At 49.4% G+C, this 12,161-nt stretch overlaps 1 protein-coding gene across 2 annotated transcripts in view; it reads right to left on the bottom strand.

Moving 5' to 3' along the window:
- Window positions 1-4,195, bottom strand: part of dlgap1b (discs, large (Drosophila) homolog-associated protein 1b) — a 34,764-nt gene extending 30,569 nt beyond the window's left edge. Inside the window, exon 1 of one of the 2 annotated variants that reach the window (XM_037279300.1) lies at window positions 3,944-4,195. The gene's annotated coding sequence lies outside the window, so the exon portion shown is untranslated. The remainder of the gene's footprint in view (window positions 1-3,943) is intronic. The other variant, XM_037279299.1, reaches the window with a different exon arrangement.
- Between the last annotated feature and the right edge of the window lie 7,966 nt (window positions 4,196-12,161).

Here is a 12,161-nt window from a genome sequence, read left to right as displayed (position 1 = left end):
GCTCACGCCTCCAAACGTTTATGGAAACGCCTTCCCGACGAACGGGCCTGCAGCTTTGTGAAGAACGTCTTCTCAGGCGCAAAAGTGGACAATTTCACACCGGCTGGGGGACCGACCGTATTAAAGCCATTTGCCGGGGACTCAAAGAGGAGGGGTGGGGAAAGAAAAAAACCCAGTACTCTCAGAGGATAGCCCATGTGAGAAAGACACTCCGTGCAGGTGCAAAGTGAGCCATTGCACCAATAAGACAAGTTGGCTTTCAAGCCAATGAACAAAAGTCAAAGTCAAAGTCTGCTTTATTGTCAATTTCTTCACATGCCAAGACACACAAAGAAATCGAAATTACGCATGCTCGGGAGGGGCCGCTCCCGATTCTTCCGTACAAAATACAAACAAAACAATGCATACACCAATTAGATCTTGAGATCTTAACGTGAACTGATTTGCTGGTGGTGGAGAGCTAATCAGATTAGCGGCCGGTGGGGCACAAGGGGTTAACTAGCCTGATGGGCTTTACGTTAAGAGATGAGCCACGGCTGGACGGGCCGGGCCGGGGTCGGCAGCCCCGCCTCGGCGTGGTCACGTAGCATCTAATTGATGGGATTTGCTGACGGAATGAACATTGGGGATGCACGCTCGCTCGCTCGCTCCCTCCTCGGCGGGCCGGCCGGCGCCTTGGGCCCGCAGCAAAGGCGACGGAGGGCCATGTAAATGTCAGCGTCTCCGAGGCGCACCTCTGCCGAGCGTGAAATGAAATCTGGCAGGCAGAGTTTGGGGGCCTCGCCTTCCATCGCGCTTGCCCAATAACAATATGGACCGGACCCCCTTCCATTATTGCGAATCCCAGCCAGCAAGCCCCCCAAAGCTGGCCTTTACTTTCAAATCATAAAGCATTATTATTATTGCTGCGGTGAAATCTGCTATCTTTGATAATCCCATCTAATCCTTGGGGGGCTCATACAATCAGGATTATTGGATGTAAAACAATCAATATACATACGTGACTGCTTTGGGCTTTTGCTGTGATAGGCCAGTTTGAGTAAGGTTCCCAACAATCTTTACTGCCGCACAGAGAGCGAGTCAAGAAGAGCCACACTGGGCGCTTGACGATGCCAGCGGGCGGATTTGACAGAGTGCCGTCAGCATCGGTGTTATTTCCCGTTGAAAAAGTGAAGGGATCAATGAAATGGCTGCCATTGCAAAAGATTTGCCTTTAGTCATTGTTAGCAGCCAAGCGCTTACAGCAAGGGCTCTTTGTCCCCTCCATCCGTTCCATTGGGCGGCGGCGGCGGCAGCTTAACTCAGCTAAGGGCTTCTTAAATAAAGCTCCTGGCTTTAAATAAACCCGAGCGGCGGACGCACACGGCGCTCGCGGCACGGTGACTTTCTAGGATGCTTGCGCACGTGACGGTTCGGCCCTCCCGTGCCAATGGTAGAAGGCCGCTGGAAGATTCAACATTGTAGCTTCCAAAAAAAGTCAGCCCTGTGGATCGTGCAGCGGCTTTGCCAAACGACACTTTGGAACTGCCAATGGTGCCGCCCGCCCGCTCGCACGCCCGGTCGCACGCCCGCTCGCTCGCACGCCCGCTCGCACGCCCGCACGCCCGCTCGCACGCCCGCTCGCACGCCCGCTTGCGCCCGTCCGCCCACAGCTCACGTCAGGCCTCTGCTTCAGGCAGATGTCGGTCACGAGCCCAATGGATTGATCAAAGGCCTCCTCGTCGTCCGGCAATAGCCGGCGAGGTATTTGACGCCTGGCTAATTAAAGGGACATCCGGCAAGGGGACATCCGGCAAGGGGACATCCGGCAAGGGGAAATCCAGCGCATCTGCTCGTCATATAGAATTTGTCGCCACTCAATATGACTTTGCGTGTATTCCGGAACCTTTATGAGCTGCTGTCAAAAGCGTTAGATCCCGTCAGCGCCCTTTCACCACAAATGTCAGCCATCTCCGGCCATCACGCTCAGGTGAGGAGACAGGCCAATCTCTAGGCTTCCTAGCGCTCGGCTCCGCGCAGAGATACGTAGATGCGAGCCGGCGGGCGGCTCTAAACATGCAAACGGTGTCGGAGACAAAGAAGCGGAACAAAGCGCAAACTGCTCGCGCCAAATGCAAAGGGGAAAAGGAGTCAAACCAGGAATATTGACTTGCGCCAGGAACTTCTGCAATGGCTTTTTTTCTTTTCTTCTTTCCTTTCGCCGTTCCGTTGTCAATAAGGCCGAGCCACTGAGCAGTCACAGCAGCTTCAAGTGCTGTGGCAAAAGTGCACTTAGCATGCAGCAGCTGATACACACGTGGCCTCCCTCCCCTGGTGGATTGGCTTAGCTAGCCAACAATGCTAGCGGCCTTTGGCAGTCAGAGCATGCTCCAGGAGCTGGAGGCAGGGCAAACAAACATGGCTGCCAGCATGGCTGCCAGCAATTAAAGCAGCCTGCCGACAGCTCCCGTACGACCCGTCTAAGTGCGCCCCATGTGAGCCACGTTGGTCTCAACAAAACGCGTCCTGTTCTCGGCCGCTCGCTCTGGAACGCTCGCCACTGCAAATGCAGCCAAAGTAGGGAAGAGACCCGGAAGCTCCGCTGGCTCGCTGGCTCTCTGGTCCGGCTGACTCATCAATGCTGTCATCCTCAGCATCATTACAACACCGCTGCGACTCGTGGCCTTGAGATAATCAAATCTGAGGCCGGACAAGTTGTGACTAATGACTTTAGCGGGAAGCAAAAAAACAACAACACAGATGTCGGTCAATAGCATCTCTTCAGCCGATTCAAATGTGATTGATGCTGTGCAGCTTCTTTGACAATAAAACCAGGATAAGAAGAATTATTCTAACCATCGTCACTGAAGGCGGGCTGCTTTTTTCCTCATTTAAAAAAAAAAAAAAAAAAACAGCCAAGAAGCCCAAGATTGAAAATCATTCAAGAGGCTTGTGGCTCCACACCTCATTAGCTCAAATGTTCAGTCCAGCGTTCCCGCTATGTACGACTGCAAACGCGCGCTTGCCTTTGCTAATCTACTCGTGCTTACGCGGCTGACCTCTTGGCCTCCGGCTGACCTCTTGGTCTCCGTCCTTCCTTGATCCCCCCCTGCGCCGTGTGAGCTCATCAGGTACGCTGTGGGAAATGATCCAATTTCACTTAAGTGGACTGAAAATGATTTTGGCACAGCAAATGCCGGGTACATACTAAAAGGCAGAGCCATTAAATGGCCACCTTTGCCTTTCAACTCACGAAAGAGATCCATTTTCCGTCACAGCTGGAGTCTTTTTACAGATGTGGCGGGCTTTGCGGGCGCTGGTCATTTGCGCCAGATGAATTTCACATGCTACCCCTAGTTTTTGGTCTTTCTTTCCTTTAACAACGGGAATCACACGAGATGGGCCAGGCAATTTACAAGGCCCCGGTGGTGGGAGATGAAAGGGGGATTTTCACAATCTGTGCTCTGTCACAAGGCAAGCGGCAAAACGACCAAAAGAAACAGACTTCTTCCACCAGATTAAAAAAACAAAAACCTGTTCTTAAGTGCCAAATCGCTTTGACCCAAAACACACATTTTGGACCAAAAAGCGGCAAAAAGAAACATCAACTCGGACTTTTTTGTGTTCTGCGATCAACACCCGAATTTGTACTGCAATATGATTGAAGTATTAACTGTATGATTCATATGTTGTTGTATCGGTGTGACCTTCTCAACAACCCCCGCCAGATCTATCTATCTATCGAATTCCCGAAGCAAGGCTGGAGCACGGCTTGATTGGACGGACGCATTGAGTCGGTGCCTCATTATCGCTTCACGCTTAGTGGCTAATAGGGAGGAAATCAAACTTTCAAGCAAGCATGCATACATACGCGCAAAAAGCTGCGTTCGCACGTGCACACTCGCCCTGAAAAGGCTTTGCGCGGGGAAACATTTGGCGCATTTGTCTTGCTTGCTTCTCTTACCTTGGCAACGCAGCTCGGCGGCGTCCGTCTGGCGAGCAGGAAGCCCCGCACGATATTCCTTCGCACTGACGTGACTGCATGCGGCGTGGATGCGGTAGTGGCACGTCACTCGTGTGGCCGGCTCCAACACGCCGCCGTCCAAGTGTCGCCCAGCATGGCTCCGTGTGTTCGGCTGCATTGGCATCACGGAGCACGTGTGTGCCGATGTGTTTGCATGCGTGAGGGAGGGAGGGAGGGAGGGAGCGAGCGAGGGAGGGAGGGGAGGGAGCGAGGGAGGGAGGGGAGGGAGCGAGCGAGGGAGGGAGGGGAGGGAGCGAGCGAGGGAGGTCGGGGAGGGAGCGAGCGAGGGAGGTCGGGGAGGGAGCGGACACAAGCTGCACATGATGGGGAGGAGGCAAAACCTGGCTCGGACTTCCGGCTCAGATCCAAGCAAGCCTAAGAGAACGTCAAACGACTGACTGACCGACCGGTCAAGTGGTACCTCAAGTCAAATGGAAATTGGAAAATCAAATGCAATTGGAAGTTATCTTTTCATTTGTCTTAAACTGGAGTTTGAACCCACAACCTTCCGGTCTCAGGGCGGACACTCTACCGCTAGGCCGCTGAGCGGTTGCGACACTTGATTCAAGCCCGCCAGAGATGCTTTTCCGTCTGGCCCGTGGGGGAGATGCGATGCTTCTGCGAGTCCCCCAGTTTGTGTTGGGCATCCTGCGGCAAAACATCAGCAATCGTTGGGCTTTGGACGGAGTGTGTCTGTGAGCTGCAGTAATATGAGTGGTTCTCCGCAGATGACAAAGAATACATACCCGCACTGGGTATTGTTTTGTTGACATGGCACGTTTGTGCTTGGATATCTGTTGTTTGAAGCGTCATAGCATTGCAACGCCACGCCGCTGCCATTTGTGTTTGCTTAGCTAGCATGAAGCTAAATGGATGAATTGACAGTAAAGCTATGGCTATGCGCTTGCTTGTGCGTCCACGCTTCACTTTGGTTCTCGATCCACTCCGTATTTTGAATGTGACTCTGGCTCAGCATGCAACAGCCAGCTCGCTCTCAATAATTCAGATAAAGGAAGGTGGTTGAAAAACACATGAAAGGTGACATGGTAGTGTTGGCACGAAGTGGCTGCCATAGTTTCAATCCAATTGGGCTCAAAGAGCGGCGGGTGTGCTCTATTGTTTATAAGAGAGCGTCGTCGTCACCGCTCAGATGTTTGGTTGGCATCGGGTGCGCGCATGCGCAGCGCGACTGGCCGGCTGGCCGGCCGGCCGCTGACTTCCCGAGTTCCTAATTACCTACTTTGCTGTTTCGAGTGAAGCTTCTGCAGGAGACGTATGAATTATGCATCGTCCTGCCTTAATAGAGACAGAACTGCCTGCCACGCACGCAGACACATCAATACTGACTGACTCAATTAATTATGAGTCCCGAGGTGGAGAGAGCAGCCAAATTAAGAATATGCTAATTCAAATCTTGCTCGACAACCACTCTAAAATTTTGTGATAACATAACAGAAAACGAAGGCAACGTAAGCCACACACACACACACACACAAAACATTTGCATTCGCAGGCTGAGATCTTGGAGGCTGAGATGAAATGACAGCGCATGCCTGCATTACACTTGATAAAAACCAAATCATAATAACAATATTAACAACCCCGCCTCTTAACAACCGTACGTATCAAGTGTTGGCCTATTTTCTGTGAAGACAACGACTGCTCCATTTTTTTGGTGATTGCAAAACTGATCAAAGAAAAAGAAGCTTGTTTTGAATGTTGTTTTCCTCTGTGGCTTTCACACATTTTACTTTACATGTGCTTGAGTGCGAAAGGCAGGCCCCCCCCAAAAAACAACCCAAAACACTTCCTCTGCGGGGGCAGCGATGCACGATGCTTAACGCTTTCTACTCGCCGAATGCTCCTCCGGCCGGGGTCATCTTTTGCTTTTCGCATGCACCTCCCTAAACTTGACAAAAGAATGTCATGGGGAAACATGAAATAAGTCGTAGGATGTATGAATTCAAGAAAACGTGCATGGGCGGCATTTGAAATGTGCAAAATGAGGTCAATTAGAAGAAGACAATTGGTGGAGAAGGCTGACAGGTAGAAGGTGTTTGGCATGAGCGAGTGATGTAAGTAGCGTAATGGCTGATGAAAAATGACTAGAAAGGCCATCCGAGTGCCTGGCTGCCTGCCTGCCTGCCTGCCTGCCTGCCTGCCTGCCTGCCTGCCTGCCTGCCTGCCTGGCTGCCTGGCTGCCTGGCTGCCTGGCTGCCTGGCTGCCTGGCTGGCTGGCTGGCTGGCTGGCTGGCTGGCTGGCTGGCTGGCTGGCTGCCTGGCTGGCTGCCTGCCTGCCTGCCTGCCTGCCTGCCTGCCTGCCTGCCTGCCTGCCTGCCTGCCTGCCTGCCTGCCTGCCTGCCTGCCTGCCTGCCTGCCCGCCCGCCCGCCCGCCCGCCCGCCCGCCCGCCCGCCCGACCGCCCGCCCGCCCGCCCGCCCGCCCGCGGAGGGTTCCCCAGCCTGCCTTTATCCAAAGTTGACTTCATTATCATGCTAATCCTGGCATCTAGTGAGACCCTAGCATACTAATGGAAGTCTGTCTGCGACTTTACAAGCACGTCGTTGAAGCGTCGCCGCAGCCGCCGCCGCCGCATGAATAATAACAGCGCGAGAGTCGCCGTTGTCCTGCTCGAGTTCACGTCTGACTTGAATGATCAACGAGATGACTAAAGGCACATTGACAAGCTAACGGATACATTTAGCATTTTGCCCTCTCTGAATTACACTCAGCAAATGTCTTATCTTTTTTTAACAGCACGGCCATTTAGTTTGATTTCCTTTTTCAGTTTTAATGACCTCGCGACAGCAGCACAATCGATTTTGTTTCAAAGAATCGACGCTCCCTCCCTCCCTCCCTCGCAAACGACATCATTCTGATGTCAATCTTGAAGCGTAAGCTACTCAACGGGAGCGATTGAGAAGGGGATCAATGGCGATTACTGACGGCCTTACCTCTCAAAAATGCCATTCCATGGTCCGATGCTCCGCCGCCGCCGCCTCCTCCCTTGGCACGCTGGCTGCATCTGAGGCTTGAGTGACAGCTGAGAAGAGGCCTTGACAATCCAAACAACAACATCCAAAGAGAGAATTTGTTCACCCTGATCTCTCACCTTCCTCGTCCTTCATGTTCATTTGTAATCTATCCAGAAGCGGCCGCGGGTCGCCCGCCAACGTCCGGAGCGCCTGCGACGACGGGCCACAAATACAGCGTGAAAGTCACTCACACGGCCTCGGCGATAAATACACCGAGAGAGTACGAAGAGCTTGTTAGTCACGCTCCCTAATTACGTTGGTGAAGGAAAGGCCGATGAGGAAAGCGTGCCAGGAAAACGGCGAGCCTTTTCTCCCAGCGCTACAGTGAATGAAGCATGATATTTTATTGGTTTAGTGCTAGCAGTGCTAGCCTAGCAGACATATTTGCATTATTGAGGCTGGTCACGTTACGTGACGCGTTCATGGTCTTCTTTTGTTTATCTTTGGCTTCAAGGTTATTGTGTTTTCTCGGGCAAATGCAACGCTAACGTTAGCACGCTAACTATGCTGACTCGGGCGGCCTGGCTTGGGCGCAATCATCTGACGTTGATTGTTCCTAACACACCCATGGAAGACGGGCAGGGCAGGGCAGGGCAGGGCAGGGCAGGGCAGGGCGTGTCATTGACCGTTAGGACAACAAATTGTCCCCTTATCGGACAGATCTCGGGTGCAACAGGGACACTGTGGAACAACCGTGTGACTGTCAACTCGTTCTGAGGCGGCGAAATTTGGTGCAGGAATAAACCGGGTCAGACCTTGAGCAGAACTTGAGAGACCCCATCAGAGTCGGCAGGAGACGTCCTTTGTCATTCCAATTTCATGCTCACTCTGGGCCTCTTTAATTAGCTTTATTAAGCACGGCGGCCCCGAGTACCAATGAAAGTGAGGCACAAATAAAGCCTTCATAAACAGCGTGTTTTGTTGTGGCGTTCTCCAGCGTCATGATGCCGTGTGTAATTAATAAGCTGGCCGTGATAATAGAAGGAAAGAGACTGGTTCTTCAAAGTTAAGTGACGCTGCAACTCTCTCACGCTAGTGCTTTACACTTCCATTTTGCAGAAATGATAGTTCAAATGAAACGTCAAAAATGGGCCATTGTAAGTACTCTTACAATACCTTGAGCGCCACTATGCAAAATATGGGGGACCTGAGAACAGCTAACGAGTGTCATTTTGTGGAATGATGTTTTAGTGGCAAAAATCCATTGAATTTCCTGTTGAGTTGTAGTAAATTGCACGCCCATTTCCACCCGCAGTAATAGATTTCTCGAGCAGAGTTAACCAGATCATCTGTGTCCACTGCCTTAAAATGCTTAAGTAATGGATTTTTTGTTTTTAAAAAGGTCCATGAATCAAGTTGGAAGTTTGTTTATCAAACAAAAAGTCGACTGCCCGGAGCATCATCCTCTCCTCTCCTCTCCTCTCCTCTCCTCTCCTCTCCTCTCCTCACACGCGCACCAAATAACTCCCAGACTCATCTAAAAAAAAATCTCATGCAAACACACACAAAATCTCTTTTTCACCCAAAACGCTCGTGCTGAAACAAAAATAAATAAATAAAGCTCGTACACACAAAAAAACAACAACTCACACACCAAAAATCCCCGAAAGCAATGTTCGAACTAGATGAGAGGAAAGTCCCCTTCTTTGCATCCCTTGATTCCAAGTGTGCACCCCACGGTAGCCATCAAAAGGGGGCAGCATCATTTCACTATACGCCGACAATATCAAATGCTCGTAGTTTGCCACTAGGTGCCACTCAAGCAGCTCCAAAGTTCAAATGTCGTTTTCATCTGCGTGCTGGCGCCGGCGTGATTGTGTATCGGACTGTTCTTGCGGAAATTCAATTCCTAGCTGACAAGTGCATTGGTTGTTATTTCAAAAACAAGTGCGACAATACAGTGATTGCTAAAAAGGGACTATCTACGGCGCTAAGCATGAGCCTATAAATGATGTCTTCCATTATTTGTTAGCATGAAGCTAAGTGGGGTCCCGTTTGTTGGTTGCATTTTGGAACTGTTTGTTTTCCAACATCGATTCTTTCCTTTGAACCTACGGACGTGCAATGCATTTGAATTGACTGCGTTAAAAAGTTGGAGAACCGCTGCATGTGTGAAGGCACTGAAGTTTGAACATAAGTGCAGGCAAGTTTGCAAATGAGACGCACCATGATGACATCTGCTGAAATCACAGAATGGGGGCGAAAAACCTTGATTGAAAACGTTTCTCATGAGGCAACGAAGGAATGAAAGCGTCCACGCTTGTTTGTGCAGATGACTTTCTGTATTCTTTGTTTCCGGCGGAATGACTAAAGCAATTGAAGGCAGAATGCTTCTCCGGGGGCAGAGGACAGACTGCTCCTTCACAATTGGTTGTCTCATTTAATAGCTTGAGGATCAGTGGTATAAATGCAGCGAGCCACACAAAGAGCATTTTTTCCCCCACATTTGGTCAATTGTTAGTCTGGTCTTAGCAGACAGGCAGGCGGGCGGGCGGGGGTTGATGTCCCAAAGCCTGATCATAAATTCATTCATATTGGCAATCGCCACGGCTGCTGCTGCTGCAGTCGTCATTATCACCGTTTTCATAAAAAGGATGCGTTTTCCAGCACTGAGGGAAAACAGGAGTGGAAAATCATTCATTACAAATCTAATCAGAATCATTTAGTGTTGCCTTTTGATGTGAACGGATTGTCGACACGCTGCCAAAGCACACCGGGCTACTTTTGGAATACTGATGTGACGGACGGACGAACGGACGGATGGATCTTCAGTAGAATCCTCAGTACCGTAGCACATTTTCCCACATTGGGGGAAAAAAAAGAAATAGCAGAGCATCTGATATTGATCTGGGGTTAATAGGTGGCAGTTTAAATGGTGGCAGGGGAGCGCTGGCTTCCATTTAACATGACTGCTTCATTCTGTGCACAGCTCCATCCCAGATATAAGTGGGGGTGCACACTTTTGCAACGACTCATCTAGTTGAACTTCACTTGAGTTGCATAAAGGGTGGAAAAAGCCAGTTCAGTCTTTTGACAAAACCTGCCATTTGAGCAGGGGTGGGTGTATAAACCTTTTATAGGGAGGGGTGTGTGGACTTTTGATATCTGAGCCTAAAGTAAATAGGGACTTGTTTTAATGGTTATGAAAGGAATTTAATTTGGCGACCAATTCAATAGTACTACTTTGTTTGAATATTATTTGATTGTATGATTATTTATATCGAAATGCGAAAAATACTGTCAGTGGTTTAGGAAATGAAAGTTTGTTGCCTTTAATTTGAAGTCGAAGGCTAATATTAGCCTATATACGGTACGTATATATATATATATATATATATATAGCAGCTAGATAAAATCCCATTATTTCTTTTCCCAAGGTGCTGGGACCAAACCCTCCCGCTGAGAAGGGGAAAAAAAAAATCAGGCAGACGTGGAGGAGTTGGACTGTCTGGCGCCTTGTAATCATTTCTTGCCTCCCGATAGACTTTTACAGAGAAATAACCCAGATATGCAAATGTGCGAACCTCAATTAATTTAATTCATATAATTATGCGGAGAAAAGATTGGCTTGGAAAAGTCATTTTACCTTGTGTCAACTTGTCCTCCCACTTTCGGGACCTTCAATTCACTGCCAAACATCATTTATCCAAAATGTCTCTCACGTATGGTCAAATAGGGGACAGTGGGATTTCTGTAATGCAAAAAAAAAAAAAAAAAAAAGAAGGTTAAATGAATCAGCCCTTGAGCTGTTTTTTTTTTTTTGTTTTTTTTTTTACCCACATTGTAAGCAGGCAATAGCGACGCAATACAATGAATTGAAGTTACCATGTCATTGGATTGAATTCAATGATAATAGAATACGACCTGATGAACTCTAATTACGATTCACTTCAATTGCAATGGAACACGATGAAATGCAATTAGGAAAAGAGTCGGTCATTACTATTCATTTGAAGTTGGACTAGGTACCATTGAGTGGATTATGCACTCTGACAAGACGACTCATTTGGTGTCAATAATAGATTTGCAATCTGTTTTTTTGCATGATGCCTGACAGCCTGACAATATGAAGTAGGGATTCTTTCAGAGAAATGCAGCCGCACGTGAGTGAGTGAGTGAGTGAGTGAGTGAGTGAGTGAGTGAGTGAGTGAGTGAGTGAGTGAGTGAGTGAGTGAGTGAGTGAGTGAGTGAGTGAGTTTGTGCTGCCAGCCCAGGCCAGCCCAGGCCAGCCCAGCCCAGGCCAGCCCAGCCAGCAAACAAAACTAAAGCGAGGGAGACGAGTTGATGCAAATGAGCCTGCCACTGTGACAATTAGGCAGCAGACATGTAAATGTGCCCAGTTAATTAATCCAGCAGCCGCGCTAATTAATCCCCAACTCCTCCGTATTTAAAACAAGAACGCTCGCTCTCGGTCCACATACGACGGACGGCCCAAAAAAGTGAAATAGATGTCTGAAGAGTAATTACAACTTTGAACTGACAATGCGCTGAAAATGCAGATGGGCGGGCATTGGAAACAGCCAGAGCAGGATGATGGCACGGCAATTCAAAAAATGACTTGCACTCTTAATTACGGAATCATTCAGGGGGATGTTTCAGTAAATCATTTATGATTTTGCGCCACATTTGGAAGCAGTCGGTGGAACCCCGTCAGGAAGTCCCAAGACGCCAATAAATCACTTTACTCATGCTGAGATGTGCAAAAAAAAAAAGACAAATCCAATGTCGGATGACCACCCCGGAGCGCTTTAGGAATCGTGCCCCGGAGAAACTAAGTTCACAACAGCGCTTCAAGTGCATTTTTTGCGGCGAGCCAAATCAATCGATTGTACGGATGAATGGATGGATGGATGGATGGATGGATGGATGGATGGATGGATGGATGGATGGATGGATGGATGGATGGATGGATGGATGGGCTTCAAGTCTGAGGTGCAAACGTCACTTAAGGCGACGTCTCTTTCAGCAGCTTTGGCTTTCTCTCTGCGGTGGTTCGTCAAGCCTCCGAGTGGATTTCTGCGCGTCCCCACTTGACCTCTGCTTATTCTTGGGCGCCTGCTCGCCCCCTCCCCTCACATGTGTGCAATTGTATCCGTGGGGAAGTATGAATCATCTGCAAACATA

Source organism: Syngnathus acus, chromosome 20 (genome assembly GCF_901709675.1).
Source record: "Syngnathus acus chromosome 20, fSynAcu1.2, whole genome shotgun sequence".
In the NCBI taxonomy this organism is placed as follows: domain Eukaryota; kingdom Metazoa; phylum Chordata; class Actinopteri; order Syngnathiformes; family Syngnathidae; genus Syngnathus; species Syngnathus acus.
The sequence above is the reverse complement of the archived record's forward strand: the minus strand, read 5'-3'. Positions and strand labels throughout refer to the sequence as shown.